Source organism: Primulina tabacum, chromosome 10 (genome assembly GCF_025594145.1).
Source record: "Primulina tabacum isolate GXHZ01 chromosome 10, ASM2559414v2, whole genome shotgun sequence".
NCBI lineage: Eukaryota > Viridiplantae > Streptophyta > Magnoliopsida > Lamiales > Gesneriaceae > Primulina > Primulina tabacum.
In genome coordinates this window covers 36719596-36736450 of record NC_134559.1, presented here as the reverse complement: position 1 = coordinate 36736450, position 16855 = coordinate 36719596, and the positions used below count along the sequence as shown (strand labels likewise).

General features: G+C 39.2%; 6 non-coding genes and 3 pseudogenes across 6 annotated transcripts; all 9 read left to right on the top strand.

The window, feature by feature from the left end:
• The first annotated feature begins 343 nt into the window (after positions 1-343).
• Positions 344-462, top strand: LOC142507862 (5S ribosomal RNA). Its single transcript, XR_012806103.1, has one exon. It is a non-coding gene; the product is annotated as a 5S ribosomal RNA (ribosomal RNA).
• Positions 463-969: 507 nt separating this feature from the next.
• Positions 970-1087, top strand: LOC142508215 (5S ribosomal RNA). Its single transcript, XR_012806440.1, has one exon. It is a non-coding gene; the product is annotated as a 5S ribosomal RNA (ribosomal RNA).
• Positions 1088-1770: 683 nt separating this feature from the next.
• LOC142512073 (5S ribosomal RNA) lies at positions 1771-1889 on the top strand (annotated as a pseudogene).
• Positions 1890-3165: 1276 nt separating this feature from the next.
• On the top strand, positions 3166-3284 carry LOC142506969 (5S ribosomal RNA). The gene has a single exon (XR_012805238.1). It is a non-coding gene; the product is annotated as a 5S ribosomal RNA (ribosomal RNA).
• A 1303-nt stretch (positions 3285-4587) lies between these two features.
• On the top strand, positions 4588-4707 carry LOC142510196 (5S ribosomal RNA). The gene has a single exon (XR_012808322.1). It is a non-coding gene; the product is annotated as a 5S ribosomal RNA (ribosomal RNA).
• Positions 4708-5362: 655 nt separating this feature from the next.
• Positions 5363-5480, top strand: LOC142508895 (5S ribosomal RNA). Its single transcript, XR_012807093.1, has one exon. It is a non-coding gene; the product is annotated as a 5S ribosomal RNA (ribosomal RNA).
• Positions 5481-6162: 682 nt separating this feature from the next.
• Positions 6163-6279, top strand: LOC142512249 (5S ribosomal RNA; annotated as a pseudogene).
• Positions 6280-7535: 1256 nt separating this feature from the next.
• Positions 7536-7654, top strand: LOC142508229 (5S ribosomal RNA). Its single transcript, XR_012806454.1, has one exon. It is a non-coding gene; the product is annotated as a 5S ribosomal RNA (ribosomal RNA).
• Positions 7655-10152: 2498 nt separating this feature from the next.
• Positions 10153-10269, top strand: LOC142510925 (5S ribosomal RNA; annotated as a pseudogene).
• Positions 10270-16855: the final 6586 nt, after the last annotated feature.

The following is a 16855-nucleotide window of genomic DNA, read 5'->3' as shown; positions in this document are numbered from 1 at the left end:
GCTTTACATTCGCTATTTTCTTCTTTTTATTTTTTTTCTATTTTCTGGGAACATTTAGCGATTTTTGTTCTCATGAGCCGGTTCTGTGCGGAAGGGTATGACGCAGATTACTTCGGAGATGGTTAACTCATTAAAAACAATTATTTCGACTGTTTTAGCCATAATTTACGTAAACGGTCGTGACACGCGGACTTCCTAGGGAGGTCACCCATCCTAGCTCTGCCATCACGCTAGAATGCTTAACTTCATGGTTCTGATTGGGCGAGAGCAGTGCCGCGTGTTGTCCATCGCCGCCCGCCACACGTACTCGAGGAATATAAGAATAAACGTCCCACTCAATGTCGGGTTCGATCTTATCAGTACTAATGCACCGGATCCCATTAGAACTTCGAAGTTAAGCGTGCTTGGGCGAGAGCTGTACTAGGATGGGTGACCCCCTGGGAAGTCCTCGTGTTGCACCCCTTTTCGTGTTTTTCTATTTTTGATTACCTGTTGACAGACGATTTTCGGCTCAAATCATCTGAATCTCGATCGAGAGCTTTTAATTTGCGATTTTCAGCTTCTGTTAAGCTTTTGTTTCTCTAGAAATTCGTTTAGAAGTCCGAAATTCGATTCCGGTTCCATTTTATCGTATCTTAGACATAATAATAGCTTTACATTCGCTATTTTCTTCTTCTTATTTTTTTCAGCTTTCTGTGAACATTTAACGATTTTTGTTGTCGTGAAATGGTTCTGTGCAGAAGGGTATGGCGTAGATTACTCCGGAGACGGCTAACTCATTAAAAAAATTATTTCGACTGTTTTATCCATAATTTACGTAAACGGTCGCGACACGAGGACTTCCCAGGGAGGTCACCCATCCTAGCTCTGCCATCGCGCCAGAAAGCTTAACTTCATGGTTCTATTGTCAATCGCCGCCCGCTTCACACGTACTCGTGGGATCTAAGAATAAACATCCCACTCAATGTTGGGTGCGTTCATACCAGCACTAATGCACCGGATCCCATCAGAACTTCGAAGTTACGCGTGCTTGGGCGAGAGCTGTACTAGGATGGGTGATCCCTGGGAAGTCCTCGTGTTGCACCCCTCTTCGTGTTTTTCTATTTTTGATTACTTATTGACAGACGATTTTCGGCTCAAATCATCTGAATCTCGATCGGGACCAGATAAGCCATGTGAAATCAACGTAGCTCGGACACTGCCAGATTTGGACAAAATTGTAGCCTAATTTGATTGTAAACGGGCAAACGAACGAGACTCGTTGCTTTGCAATGAGCTGGCGAGATTTTAGCCGAATTCCTTCTTTAAGACACTCTAATTTGCGATTTTCCGCTTCTTTTGAGCTTCCGTTTCCTCGAGAAATCCGCTTAGGAAGTCCGAAATTCGATTCCGGTTCCATTTTATCGTATACTAGGCATAATAATAGCTTTAGATTCGCTATTTTCTTCATCTTATTTTTTTTCTATTTTCTGGGAACATTTAGCGATTTTAGTTGTCGTGAGCCGGTTCTGTGCGGAAGGGTATGACGCAGATTACTCCGGAGACGGTTAACTCATTAAAAACAAATATTTCGACTGTTTTAGCTATAATTTACGTAAACAGTCGCGACACGAGGACTTCCCAGGAAAGTCACCCATCCTAGCTCTGCCATCGCGCCAAAACGCTTAACTTCTTGGTTCTGATTTTGCGAGAGCAGTGCCGCGTGTTGTCCATCGCCGCCAGCTCCACACGTACTCGAGGGATATAAGAATAAACGTCCCACTCAATGTCGGGTTCGATCATACCAGCACTAATGCACTGGATCCCATCAGAACTCCGAAGTTAAGCGTGTTTGGTCGAGAGCAGTACTAGATGGGTGACCCCTTTGGATGTCCTCGTTGTTGCACCATTTAACGTGTTTTTCATATTTTCGATTACTTGTTGACAGATGATTTTCGGCTCAATCATCGGATCTCGATCTGGGACCTGATAAGACAGTGAAATAAACGTCGCTCGGGACCTTGCCGGAGTTTTTGGACAAAATCTGTCGGCCTAATTTTATGGTAACAGTGCTAACAAACGCGACTAGTTACTCCAGCAATGAGCTGACGAGATTTTTAGCCGAATTTTCCTTCTTAAGACCCTCTAATTTGCGATTTTCCGGCTTTCGTTAAGCTTCAGTTTCCTCAATAAATATGTTTAGGAAGTTTGAAATTCGATTCAACTGTTCTATTTTCTCGATAATCCCAGGCAAAATAATCGCTTTTACATTCGGCTATTTTCTTTCTTTCTATTTTTTTATATTTTTCTGGGAACATTTAAGATTTTGTTGTCGTGCTAGCGGTTCGGTGCGGAAAGGTATCACGCAAGATAACTCTAGAGACGGTTAACTCATAAAAAAAAATATTTCGACTGTTTTAGCTATAATTTACGTAAAAGGTCACGACACGAGGACTTCCCAGGATGGGCGACCCCCTAGGGAAGTCCTTGTGTTGCACCTCTTTTCGTGTTTTTTCTATTTTTGATTACTTGTTCATAGACGATTTTCGGATCAAATCATCTGAATCTCGATCGGGACCAGATAAGACATGTGAAATCAACGTAGCTCGGGCACTGCCGGATTTGGACAAAATTGTTGGCTAATTTGATTGTAAACGGGCAAACAAACGAGACTCATTACTCTGCAATGAGCTGACGAGATTTTATCCGAATTCCTTCTCTAAGACCCTCTAATATGTGATTTTCTGCTTTTTTAAGCTTCCGTTTCCTCGAGAAATCTGTTTAGGAATTCCGAAATTCGATTCCGGTTCCATTTTATCGTATCCGAGGCATAATAATAGCTTTACGTTCGATATTTTCTTCTTCTTATTTTTTTTTCTATTTTCTGGGAAACATTTAGCGATTTTTTGTTGTCGTGAGCTGGTTCTGTCGGAATGGTATGACGCAGATTACAACGGAGACGGTTAACTCATTAAAAACAATTATTTCGACTATTTTACTATAATTTACGTAACGGTCGCGACACAAGGACTGCCCAGGGAGGTCACCCCATCCTAGCTCATCCATTGCGCCAGAACGCTTAACTTCATGATTCTTATTGGGCGAGAGAGCAGTGACGTGTGTTGACCATCGCCGATCGCGCCACACGTACTCGAGGGATATAAGAATAACATCCGACTCAATGACGGGTGCGATCATTCCAGCACTAATGCACCGGATCCCATTAGAACTCCGAAGTTAAGCGTGCTTGGGTGAGACCAGCACTAGGATGGGTGACCCCTTGTGAAGTCCTCGTGTTGCACCCATTTTCGTGTTTTTCTATTTTTAATTACTTGTTGACATACGATTTTCTGCTCAAATCATATGAATCTCGATCGGGACAAAATAAGATATGTGAAATCAACATATCTAGGGCACTGCCGGATTTGGACAAAATTGTAGCGTAATTTGATTGTAAACGGTCTTAGCCGAATTCCTTCTCTAAGACCTTCTAATTTGCGATTTTTCCGCTTATGTTAAGCTTCCGTTTTCTCAAGAAATCCGCTTAGGAAGTCCGAAATTCGATTACGGTTCCATTTTATCGTTTCCTTGGTATAATAATAGCTTTACATTCGCTATTTTCTTCTTTTTATTTTTTTTCTATTTTCTAGAAACATTTAGTGATTTTGTTGTCGTGAGCCGGTTCTGTGCGGAAGGGTAAGACGCAGATTACTCCGAAGACAGTTAACTCATTAAAAACCATTATTTCGACTGTTTTAGCCATAATTTACGTAAACGGTCGCGACACAAGGGCTTCCCAGGGAGGTCACCCATCCTAGATCTGCCATCGCACCAGAACGCTTAACTTCATGGTTATGATTGGGCGAGAGCAGTGCCGCGTGTTGTCCATCGGCGCTCGCGCCACAAGTCCTTGTGTTGCACCCCTTTTCGTGTTTTTCTATTTCTGATTACTTGTTGACAGACGATTTTCGGCTCAAATCATCTGAATCACGATCGGGACCAGATATGACATGTGAAATCAACGTAGCTCAAGCACTGTCAGATTTGGACAAAATTGTAGCCTAATTTGATTGTAAACGGTCAAACGAACGAGACTCATTACTCCGCTATGAGCTGGCGAGAATTTAGCTGAATTCCTTCTCTAAGACACTCTAATTTGCGATTTTCCGCATCTGTTAAGCTTCCGTTTCCTCGAGAAATCCGCTTAGGAAGTTCGAAATTCGATTCCGGTTCCATTTTATCGCATCATCAGGCATAATAATATCTTTACATTCGCTATTTTCTTCTTTTTATTTTTTTTTCTATTTTCTGGGAACATTTAGCGATTTTTCTTCTCATGACCCGGTTCTGTTCGGAAGGGTATGACGCAGATTACTTCGGAGATGGTTAACTCATTAAAAACAATTATTTCGACTGTTTTAGCCATAATTTACGTAAACGGTCGCGACACGCGGACTTCCCAGGGAGGTCACCCATCCTAGCTCTGCCATCACGCCAGAATGCTTAACTTCATGGTTCTTATTGGGCGAGAGCAGTGCCGCGTGTTCTCCATCGTCGCCCGCGCCACACGTACTCGAGGGATATAGAATAAACGTCCCACTCAATGTCGGGTTCGATCATACCAGCACTAATGCACCGGATCCCATTAGAACTCCGAAATTAAGCGTGACTTGGGCGAGAGCTGTACTAGGATGGGTGACCCCTTGTGAAGTCCTCGTGTTGCACCCCTTTTCGTGTTTTTCTATTTTTGATTACCTGTTGACAGACGATTTTCGGCTCAAATCATCTGAATCTAGATCGAGAGCAGATAAGACAAGTGAAATCAACTTAGCTCGGGCACTACCGGATTTGGACAAAATTGTAGTCTAATTAATTGTAAACGGGCAAATGAATGAGACTCGTTACTCCGCAATGAGCTGGCGAGATTTTAGCCGAATTCCTTCTCTAACACCCTTTAATTTTCGGTTTTCAGCTTCTGTTAAGCTTTGTTTCCTCTAGAAATCCGTTTAGAAAGTCCGAAATTCGATTCCGGTTCCATTTTATCGTATCCCAGGCATAATAATAGCTTTACATTCGCTATTTTCTTTTTCTTATTTTTTTCAGTTTTCTGGGAACATTTAACGATTTTTGTTTTCGTGAGCTGGTTCTGTGCGGAAGGGTATAACGCAGATTACTCCGGAGACGGTTAACTCATTAAAAAAATTATTTCGACTATTTTATATATAATTTACGTAAACGGTCGCGACACGAGGACTTCCCAGGGAGGTCACCCATCCTAGCTCTGCCATCGCGCCAGAACGCTTAACTTCATGGTTCTGTTGTCAATAGCCGCCCGCTTCACATGTACTCGAGGGATATAAAAATAAACATCCCACTCAATGTCGGGTGCGATCATACAAACATTAATGCACCGGATCCCATCAGAACTCTGAAGTTAAGCGTGCCTGGGCGAGAGCAGTACTAGGATGGGTGACCCCTGGGAAGTCCTCGTGTTGCACCTCATTTCGTGTTTTTCTATTTTTGATTACTTATTGACAGACGATTTTCGGCTCAAATCATCAGAATCTCGATCGGGACCAGATTAGCCATGAGAAATCAACATAGCTCATGCACAGCCAGATTTGGACAAAATTGTAGCTTAATTTGATTGTAAACGGGCAAACAACGAGACTCATTGCTCTACAATGAGCTGGCGAGATTTTAGCCGAATTCCTTCTCTAAGACACTCTAATTTGCGATTTTCCGCTTCTGTTGAGCTTCCGTTTCCTCGAGAAATCCGCTTAGGAAGTCCGAAATTCGATTCCGGTTCCATTTTATCGTATCCTATGCATAATAATAGCTTTATATTCGCTATTTTCTTCATCTTATTTTTTTTCTATTTTCTGGGAACATTTAGCGATTTTAGTTGTCGTGAGCCGGTTCTGTGCGGAAGGGTATGACGCAGATTACTCCGGAGACGGTTAACTCATTAAAAACAATTATTTCGACTGTTTTAGCTATAATTTACGTAAACGATCGCGACACGAGGACTTCCCAGGAAAGTCACCCATCCTAGCTCTGCCATCGCGCCAAAACGCTTAACTTCTTGGTTCTGATTTTGCGAGAGCAGTGCCGCGTGTTGTCCATCGCCGCCAGCTCCACACGTACTCGAGGGATATAAGAATAAACGTCCCACTCAATGTCGGGTTCGATCATACCAGCACTAATGCACCGGATCCCATCAGAACTCCGAAGTTAAGCGTGTTTGGTCGAGAGCAGTACTAGATGGGTGATTCCTTGGATGTCCTCGTGTTGCACCCATTTACGTGTTTTTCTATTTTCGATTACTTGTTGACAGATGATTTTCGGCTCAAATCATCTGAATCTCGATCGGGACCTGATAAGACATGTGAAATAAACGTAGCTCGGGCCCTGCCGGATTTGGACAAAATTGTAGGCTAATTTGATGGTAAACGGGAAAACAAACGAGACTCGTTACTCAGCAATGAGCTGACGAGATTTTAGCCGAATTCCTTCTCTAAGACCCTCTAATTTGCGATTTTCCGCTTCTGTTAAGCTTCCGTTTCCTCGATAAATATGTTTAGGAAGTTTGAAATTCGATTCCAGTTCCATTTTATCGTATCCCAGGCAAAATAATAGCTTTATATTCGCTATTTTCTTCTTCTTATTTTTTTTTCTATTTTCTGGGAACATTTATAGATTTTTGTTGTCGTGAGCCGGTTCGGTGCGGAAAGGTATCACGCAGATAACTCTGAAGACGGTTAACTCATAAAAAAAATTATTCGACTGTTTTAGCTATAATTTACGTAAACGGTCACGACACGAGGACTTCCCAGGATGGGCGACCCCCTGGGAAGTCCTCGTGTTGCACCTCTTTTCGTGTTTTTCTATTTTTGATTACTTGTTCATAGACGATTTTCGGCTCAAATCATCTGAATCTCGATCGGGACCAGATAAGACATGTGAAATCAACGTAGCTCGGGCACTGCCGGATTTGGACAAAATTGTTGGCTAATTTGATTGTAAACGGGCAAACGAACGAGACTCATTACTCTGCAATGAGCTGACGAGATTTTATCCGAATTCCTTCTCTAAGACCCTCTAATATGTGATTTTCTGCTTCTTTTAAGCTTCTGTTTCCTCGAGAAATCCGTTTAGGAAGTCCGAAATTCGATTCCGGTTCCATTTTATCGTATCCGAGGCATAATAATAGCTTTACGTTCGATATTTTCTTCTTCTTATTTTTTTTCTATTTTCTGGGAACATTTAGCGATTTTTGTTGTTGTGAGCCGGTTCTGTGCGGAAGGGTATGACGCAGATTACTCCGGAGACGGTTAACTCATTAAAAACAATTATTTCGACTGTTTTAGCTATAATTTACGTAAACGGTCGCGACACGAGGACTTGCCAGGGAGGTCACCCATCCTCACTCTGCCATCGCATTAGAACGTTTAACTTCATGTTCTGATTGGGCGAGAGCAGTGCCACGTGTTGTCCATCGCCGCCCGCGCAACACGTAGTAGAGGAATATAAGAATAAACATCCCACTCAATGTCGTGTTCGATCATACCAGCACTAATGCACTGGATCCCATCAGAACTCCGAAGTTAAGTGTGCTAGTGCTAGGGCAGTACTAGGATGGGTGACCCCCTGGGAAGTCCTCGTGTTGCACCCCTTTTCGTGTTTTTCTATTTTTGATTACTTGTTGACAGACGATTTTCGGCTCAAATCATCTGAATATCGATCGGCACTAGATAAGACATGTGAAATCAACGTAGCTCGGGCTCTGTCGGATTTGGAAAAAATTGTAGCCTAATTTGATTGTAAACGGGAAAACGAACGAGACTTTTACTCCGCAATGAGCTGGCAAGATTTTAGCCGAATTCCTTCTCTAAGACCCTATAATTTGCGATTTTCCGCTTTTGTTAAGCTTCCGTTTCTTCGAGAAATCCGCTTAGGAAGTCCGAAATTGGATTCCGATTCCATTTTATCGTATCGCAGGCATAATAATAACTTACATTCGCTAATTTTTTTTCCTATTTTTTTTCTATTTTCTGGGAACATTTAGCAATTTTTTTTGTCGTGAGCCGGTTCTGTGCGGAAGGGTATGACGCAGATTACTCCGGAGACGGTTAACTCATTAAAAACAATTATTTCGACTGTTTTATCAATAATTTACGTAACGGTCGCGACACGAGGACTTTCCAGGGAGGTCACCCATCCTAGCTCTGCCATCGCGCCAGAACGCTTAACTTCATTGTTCTGATTGGGCGAGAGCAGTGCCGCCTTTTTTTGTAACGATCATGGGCCATTAGGCTGAACCAACAAAGGCCTCTGCCCATACCCACGCACCACTACTGGTCATGGGTCGTTAGGATGGTCCAGCATGGGCCGAGGCCTTTGTTGGTTCATCCTAATGGCCCATGATCGTTACAAAAAAAGGCGCCTTTTTTTTGTAACGATCATGGGCCATTAGGCTGAACCAACAAAGGCCTCGGCCCATACCCACGCAACACTACTGGTCATGGGTCGTTAGGATGGTCCAGCATGGGCCAATGCACCGTCACTCATAGAATATCTCACCCCTGGTAAGTGGTTTCTTTCTCCTTCCCTAACACTTGAACCCAGGACCTCCAGACTTAAGTACCTAGATTCCTAAGTGTTGGTACCAGTTGAGAATTTAGTCTTTTTATATTATTTTAGCCCTTATGAACCACGACTCGACCCCCGTGAACCATTTTTCAATTTTCCCAAGTTTTAAAAACTCTAATGACCCAAAATCTTCGACCCCGAGCCATCTCTTGATTTTCACGAGATACCCCCGAACCATGTTGATCCAAAACTTGACCAACATCCTAAAGTACCCTACTGGACCCATATATCCCACGTAAAACACCCCTAACCAAAAAAACGAGCCCCATACTCCTCTACCATAAGCTGGCCGAGAAATCCTTGTTGGACAAGGACTCTTGATCAAGCTTCCCTGCCCCTACCAACGAACCCAGCCACCAAACCAACCTGTTGTGCACTCCCTAAGGACTCTAAGGACTCGACCTGACCTAGCCCAGGCCCCCTGGACCACGCCCATCAGCCTGCAACAAGCCCAGAACCCTACACGCAATTCCCCTTGATTCTCGGGTGGGAGTCATAGCTTGCTAGGACTCCTTCCCAGCCCTTGAATGCGAGTCCTAGCATGGCTAGGACTCTCTCCCTAACTCACCCACGACCTTGGTTAACCCGTGGAACCAGCCAACCAAGCCCTAGCCCCTGCAACAATAAAACCGAACCCCTTTGCTCCATGACAGAAGGTTGCTGCACAGCTTGTGTTCTATTTCGTGTGTGGTGTTAAGGTGATTATCTAGGACTCTAAATCCCGTGTAAAATCATGCCTAAACATAACCTATATCGTGGCAGCTCGTATATACATGTAAAGGACAAAAGTTTGAATCAAAATCATGCTTGGAATTTCATGGATTGCATAAAAACGAAAATAATTCAAAGTGTCACTTGTTTCCCAAAATTTTCATGCATAAAAATATAATATGATGTGATGATGGTTTGAAGGGAAGAATATGTGAGCCTATGCGTAATTTACGCACGAAAAACCATTGACGATGACGAAGAACGGAGCAAGAACCTTGGCTAAGACTTTCCCTTGGCAACGCTCGAAAGTTTGCCTCAATTTTTAAGAATGTGTGTGCCGTGTAATCTAGGTATTTTCAGAATTGTGGCCGTGTGCTTTTGAAATAATCGTAGGTTTATGGGAAAGGTTTACATATTATATACTTAATTAAACACTAACAAGGCTTTAGGCCTATTAAGCCCCTAATTAAGCCAATTAGTCTTTAATTAGAATTAAATAAAATGTTAGTAAAGTTTTGGTAAAAATAGTTTGGGAATTAAATAGCGGGGTTGCCAAAAAGTTCGTATTTTTTTATTGAAAAACCCACACCGATAAAATTTACGTCCCGACGTATAAAATCAACATGCAAGTATCGAAATTTAAGGGACCAAAATGCAATATTTCAAAAGATTGGGGACCTAAGGGCAATTTACGAACGTTTAAGGGCTGAATCAAAATTTTCGAAATAATATAAGGATTTATTTGTTGTCCATCGCCACCCGCGCCACACGTACTCGAGGGATATAAGAATAAACATCCCACTCAATGTTGGGTGGGATCATACCAGCACTAATGCACCGGATACCATCAGAACTCGGAAGTTAAGCGTGCTTGGGCGAGCAGTACTAGGACGGGTAACCCCCTGGGAAATCCTCGTGTTGCACCCTTTTTTGTGTTTTTCTATTTTTGATTACTTGTTGACAGACGATTTTCGGCTCAAATCATCTGAATCTCGATCGGGACCAGATAAGACATGTGAAATCAACGTAGCTCGGGCACTGCCGGATTTGGACAAAATTGTAGCCTAATTTGATTGTAACGGGCAAATGAACGAGACTGATTACTCTGCAATGAGCTGGCGAGATTTTAGCCGAATTCCTTCTTTAAGACCCTCTAATTTGCGATTTTCAACTTCTGTTAAGCTTTCGTTTCCTCGAGAAATCCGTTTAGGAAGTCCAAAATTCGATTCCGGTTCCATTTTATCGTATCCTAGGCATAATAATAGCTTTACATTCGTTATTTTCTTCTTCTTATTTTTTTTTCAATTTTCTGGGATCATTTAGCGATTTTTGTTGTCGTGAGCCGGTTCTGTGCGGAAGGGTATGACGCAGATTACTCCGGAGATGGTTAACTTATTAAAAACAATTATTTCAACAGTTTTAGCTATAATTTACGTAAACGGTCGCGACACGAGTACTTTCCAGGGAGGTCACCCATCCTAGCTCTGGCATCGCGCCAGAACGGTTAACTTCTTGGTTCTGATTGGGCGAGAGCAGTGCCGCGTGTAACGTCCCGAAAATCGAAAAGTCCACATAAACCACATGCATGCAAATTATTAAATTCTTTGGTATTTCATTAAATTATTTTAAAGCATAAAATGTATTTTTATTTTATTAAATTGTGTTTAATTATTTTTATGCATTTTATGCATAATTCATGCATGGTAGAATTTATTCCATACATTTTATAAGTTCATGCATTAAGGTTTTTAAGTTGCATTTCGCTCTTGAACGAGGATCAGAGACCGGAGAATTTTCAAGAAAATTATTTTTATTACACGATTAAGTTCTATTAATTAATACAAGATGTTTTAAAGGTGTTTTTCAAGAATTGAGATTTATTGGGTATTTTTATCTGCAGAATTTTATTTTTACCCGGTAAGCAAATTTTATCGAATCAGGGGACTTTTTGAGGGTTCGGCTAATATTTTCAAAAACTTTTCATCACGAAATATTTTTCGGGAGTGTGTTTGGACTTAATGAGACTACTTTTAAGCTTGTTGGGCTTAAAATCCTTTTTAAATCTTTAATTAGAAACTTATGGCCTATTATATTTTAATTAACTACCTAATAAATCCCTATGGACCCACTACACCTAACATTACCCTCCCCAATCATCCGACACCCTCACTCCCATCTCAACATTTTCATAGACATCCCAGCAGCTGAAAGCACGGCCATTTCCATTCAAGGCGTAATAAAATTCTCCGACTTGATTTCCGACGCTCGTTCTTCGGTTTTCTAGCGAAATATTTTCACCAGGCACGCTCTATATCATTCTTCTGCATCATACACGTTTTATATACTGAGTTTGGTGTTCATGCATGAAAAGTTTCGATCCAAGCTTGTCTATGGAAGATCTTTGATTTTCTTGTGTTTATTGCATTCTTTTTGTTTCAAGTCTCACATTTTCTTGAATTGTGCAAGGAGGCTGCCGTTTTGTTGATGCTAAGGGACTGTTTAGAGCAGGTTAGTGGAGTCATGAGGCTGGTGTAAGGTTCGGTAGGTTTGGAGTGAAGGCCGAGATGTGTAGCGGCTTGGGGTTTCTCGTTTTCTTTGTCTAGATCGGTGGGTAGGTGAAGTCTGGTGGTGCAAGGGCGACTCTAGACCTTGAATAGACTCTGGTGGGTCTGAACCATGGTCTGGAAATGCACGAACGCTGCTGGTCTTGTCCTAGAATCCGCAAGGGAAGAGTTGGACGAGTTGGGTTCGATTGGTGTTGTGGGGAGTGTAGCGATAGGGTGATCTACGCCTGATGCATGAGGCTGATGGCGTGGGTGCAGTAGGTTCAGGGGAGCCCTATGGTGGTCTAGGAAAGGCTGAGACGTGCCTGGTTCCATCGGTGTTGGGCTAAGACGCGAGAATAGGGAGGTAGTGTAGTAGGGTAGGCGAAAGGGGAAGAGGCTGATTTCCAGCATCTTGTAAGGCCTGATCGAATGGTTTAAGCGACGGGTGCTGATGTTTATAAGGCCTTTTAAGTGTTTATTAGGTGTGGTAAAATGTGGGAAAAATACGGTTAAGTTTCGAGTCGATTCGGCTTAAAACCGGGACACCGGTCCAAGTTTTAAAACAATTCAGTTAAGTTATAAAATGGGCTCGAGTTTACGTTTAGGGATGCTTTTAAATATGTTTTGGGATATTTTAAGGAATTTGGTAAGCTTCGGATCAAAATAATGAGTTTTGGATTTATCCGGGATTTAGTCGCAACACGAAACGTTAATTACAGAATTAATTGAAACGCTAGATTTAAGCTTAATTAAATTATGAAAAATTATATTTAAAGTCAAATAATTATAAGAAGTCTAAGTTTTTAATTTGGGAATTTTATGCTAAGGTTTGGTTTAATTCGGGATTAAAGCGCGTTAATATGTTATGTTTAAAAATTAATTTAAAATTCATCGATTTAAGCCAAATAAAAATATGGGAAAATTTTTGTAGGCTTAAATAATTATTTGGGACATGTTAGAGTCAATGGAATTAAGAAAATGTCAAAAACGTGAAATTTTACGTCTAAGGGCAAAATGGTAATTTTTGGGTTTCCAGGGGCAAAATGGTCATTTTGCACCCGGGGTTAGATGTTGGTCCTGGCAGCGCCATGAGCACAAATTTACTATATTTTAAAGTTTTATGCATCATGATCACGATTTTTAAGATTTTATGAAAATATACGTTGCATGCTTGGTTTAAAGGAAAAATTACGTATATGCATGTTTTTATTAAGTGGTGAATATCATGATACGATAGAGCTGATACGATAGAGCTGATACGAAAGTCACAACTAATGAACTGAATTCAGTTAAAAAGAAAATGTTTAAGTTTATGATGACATGATTTAATACGATATGATTTGATACGACATGTTTATATTCATGTTTTAAAGTTTATGAAAGGTATGTTGGCATTATGATTTTACAATACACGTTTATGTTATGCTTTTAAGTTCATGAAAGATATGTTGAGTATGATATTTTTCACTGCTGTGTGCTATGTATATGTACTTGTTATTCCTGGTATAGGTGTGTTGATTCTTTAGACTCACTAGGCGTGTGTGATGCAGGTGAGCTAAATGTTGAGGAGACTATAGGTGCCAAACTCTGAGTAGGCAGACCTGGTGCGATGACACGACCCGAGGACCACATGTTTTCCGCATTACGATTTATGAGATTGAGAGGAAATGAATATTTTCACACGTTGATGATTTTAAGATTTTTATTAGTTTATGTTTTCGTATGATTGTAGATGAGTTTTGTTATTTTTTTACTGTCAAATTATTACGATTATTTTAAATGTTATTTCGAAAATGCGAGCTTTTATTTAAAAAAAATGTCCATGTAGAATTTTAAAAATGAGTGAGACGTTACAGTTGGTATCAGAGCAAGGGCCATGTATAGGGTTGTGCCACCGCCAGTTTCTGCAGCTCAGTCTTCAAGCCTCAAGTCTGTAAGCTTTTATGATTTCAATGTTTTCAATGTTTTACTCATATCACCTGCATGTTAACATGATTTACGCTTTATGATGATTTATTGTATATGTTTAACTGCTTTTATGATTTAAGGATTTACTGTTTTAAAAACTAGATTAAATTGCATGTTGGTTACGTTTGGAATTGGACGTGTCTAAGAATTCGAATATTGGTCTTTAGGAGAAGTGGATAATGATTTGATTATACCGATTTTTAGGTTAGAAGTACTGATGTTCTACTCTTTGGGGTAATAAGTTAATCTTGAAAGTTATGAATGCTTTTGGACTTGTAGAATTTCTTAGAAATTATTGATAGTTCGTGGTTGCTAGTTGAATTAATTTTTGATGAATCCATACAAGGATTAATGATTCGAAAACTACGACGATCTTTGTAAGTATAAAAACGTTGAATTTATTTAGGATGCATGCTCTACCTAATGGGACCTAAGGATTTAATTGAATTGATTGAGAATTTAAAGGACCTAATTGTAATAACCAATAATTGAGGACCTGAGTGCAACAATAAAATTCTAAGGGACTATTTCGAATTTACCAAACTTTGGGACTAAATTTTTAGTTTTGAGAATTTTAAGGTTTAATGAGGCCAAGTCGAAAATTTTATGGAAAAAAAATGCAAATTTCGAGGAGTTATAAAGCCAAAATTGTAATCTTTGACAATTTTAAGGACCAAATTGTAAATTTTGAAATTTTGAGGATTAAAATTCGAACTTTTGAGGAACACTTGGGTAAAATCAGTAATTTTCCAGGTTATGAGAATTGATCTTGGGTCTAATAAAGTTAAGATTATTGAATTTTATGTTACGAGAAACCTATAAAATGGGATTAGGAACGCCAAGAACTTATGGGTAATTTTTGGATTCTCGAGATTAAGAACAAATTCGGATAATATTCGAGGAAAGTAAGAACTAATTTTGAAATTTTTAAGAAATTTAGGGATTTGTTTAGCAGTAAGTGAGAATTGAATGGTTTAAATGATAAGACTTTTCGGTTATTTGAGCTTGAAGAGATAATTAGAACTTGGTTAAAATCTGGGTTATAATGTAATAAGGAATGACAATCAAGGGCATTGTAGGATGATTCAATATTGGGCTTGAAAATCTAAATGTTAATGGAATAAGACAATGGAAAAAAATTAAGAATTTAGAGTGATAACAATTTAAGGTAAAGTGATCATTTAGTCAAGTTACAAGATTAGACATTAAGTTAACTTATTTTGAGGACTTAAGGTTTGATGTAGCATAAGTTTTAATCATGATCTTAAGAGTTAAAATTATATCTTTGTTGGAATTTAAATTTTTCTAGAAAGTTGGGTATGTTTGATGGTTAGGTTACTCGATAGATGCATGTAAGAATTGAGGTAGACACCTCGTCTTGAGGAATTTTTGGTAAGTTATTAAGAAACTTGAGAATAAGTGAATATGTGTGTTGGAATTATGTTATCTAATACTATTTGGGTCGCGTAAGCTTGAATTTTAAGTTTATGGAATACGTGTTCATACGGAAATTTTGGGTGAAAAAATAATAATAATAATAATAAAAAAGAATTAGTTGTGTTCAACATAAGTTATCAATTAATGAATATTAAGATTTTTATAGAGTGAGAAATCTAAAAGCTTGATATGGGGATTCTAGAACTCTATGGAGTATAAGTGAAGTTGATTTATTAGAGTTAGTCTAAGGCTCCCATGGGATGACTTAATAAGTTTTATACGCTAGTATGTATGAAGCATTGAGAATACATAAGAATGCAACATTCATTTCAACGAGGAAAGTCCAAGGGCCTTAAGCCTCAACTAAATTGTAATGGGAAGAAATAGTTTAAGCATGTGATTGATGATAGAAGTGTTTATTAATTAGGTAGAAGTTCGATAGTTTTATGGATTAACGCTACTCGAATTTAAAGATTTGCAACAATTTAATATTGGGATGTACTTGTAAATAATTAAGTTACGTAAGTTTGGTGCTATAAGATAAAGATTCGATTCAAGGATCTTAGGCGAATATCATTATGGGTTTGAGATAAGGTTAACTTTTAAGTGTATCACCGAAGATATAAGTCGATCAGTAAAATCTTGGTGTTAAGATTTCTTAAGTTGCATAAATGATAATGTAATAAGTTGATGAACATTACGGGTATAGTATAAGAAAAGTAAGACGCAATAAAATTCGAACTGCCATTTCTAATATTGGGAAGTTTGAGAAAAGTCGGAATTTGAGGCATGAGTAGAATAGAACTAAGTCGCAATAAGTCGTTCTAGGTTGCAATTCGCAAATAAGGATTTCAATAGGCAAAATAATTAGGATTGAGGAGACATAAGTACATCATAAGATTTATTATTTTATTACAGTAGCGCAGCGGAAACGTGGAATATTGAGATTCTAGAATTAAGAGTCTAAACTTTGGGATTATCAAGGATAAGCGAATTTCGCGGACGAAATTCAATTTAAGAGGGGAAGATTGTAACGTCCCGAAAATCGGAAAGTCCACGTAAACCACATGCATGCAAATTATTAAATTCTTTGGTATTTCATTAAATTCTTTTAAAGCATAAAATGTATTTTTATTTTATTAAATTGTGTTTAATTATTTTTATGCATTTTATGCATAATTCATGCATGGTAGAATTTATTCCATACATTTTATAAGTTCATGCATTAAGGTTTTTAAGTTGCATTTCGCTCTCGAACGAGGATCAGAGACCGGAGAATTTTCAAGGAAATTATTTTTACTACACGATTAAGTTCTATTAATTAATATAAGATGTTTTAAAGGTATTTTTCAAGAATTGAGATTTATTTGGTATTTTTATCCGCAGAATTTTATTTTTACCCGGTAAACAAATTTTATCGAATCGGGGGATTTTTTGAGGGTTCGACTATATATTTTCAAAAACTTTACACAACGAAATATTTTTCGGGAGTGTGTTTGGACTTAATGAGACTACTTTTAAGCTTTTTGGGCTTAAAATCCTTTATAAATCTTTAATTAACA